We start from the raw sequence: 763 nt of genomic DNA on the forward strand, positions 1-763 counted from the left end.
GTGTCTCAAGTTGCCTTTAGGGCACATTCATTTCTGTAAAATGTAATAAATAAGAATGCTCCTAGTTTAAGAAATAACAATAAAAATATCACTCCAGAATCAATTTGGGGGAATCCTATAGGTAAGTGATTATATGTCTCCAGTTTTCCCAAATCAGTCCCACTTTACTTCTGTTGTTCCTACATAGTTAAAAGTATCTTACTTTAGATAATAAATGACATTCTTGCCCTACCCATAGTCTATGCAGGACATTCTTTAATATAAGACTAAAGAAAGGAGAACTGGTGGGAAGGTTTAATATTTCATATTTTGCTGGTATCCTCACCAAGAACATGAAGGCGTTTAAGTTGTTCCAAGTTCCACACTGTAACTTCCCAGCCCCACCCACAGCCCACCAATATGTACCAGTGCCTTACCCTGCTACTATTTCATACTCTCTACACTGAAAAGTTTGGTACAATCATGTTTCTACTTTCTAAACTATGTATTTTTGTCTTCAGGAATATCCAAGGTGACAAGTAAGCAGACAAATTAATCCTGGTTCATGTACACAGGAGAAGATCTTTCTCTCCTGGCTGCCCTGCCTTTTTGGAGGAGCCACATCCTCTTGGGTAGCCCATTGGAGTTCTAACACCACACACCCACTTCTGTCTGGTCATTACAGTAATTCAGTGGGAATTGGGCTCTGGCAGGCAGCTGGGGAAGGGGCGGGGGGGGGGTTGATGACAAGCTCCAAATCCCAGCAGCTGGCCTCCCACTTACT

General features: G+C 41.8%; 1 protein-coding gene across 1 annotated transcript in view; it reads right to left on the bottom strand.

Moving 5' to 3' along the window:
• The window catches only part of LOC102756525 (cytochrome P450 3A12), a 43,432-nt gene that overhangs the window by 25,731 nt on the left and 16,938 nt on the right, over window positions 1–763 (bottom strand). The window lies entirely within an intron of this gene.

Source organism: Myotis davidii, unplaced genomic scaffold (assembly GCF_000327345.1).
Source record: "Myotis davidii unplaced genomic scaffold, ASM32734v1 scaffold1593, whole genome shotgun sequence".
Classification (NCBI taxonomy): domain Eukaryota; kingdom Metazoa; phylum Chordata; class Mammalia; order Chiroptera; family Vespertilionidae; genus Myotis; species Myotis davidii.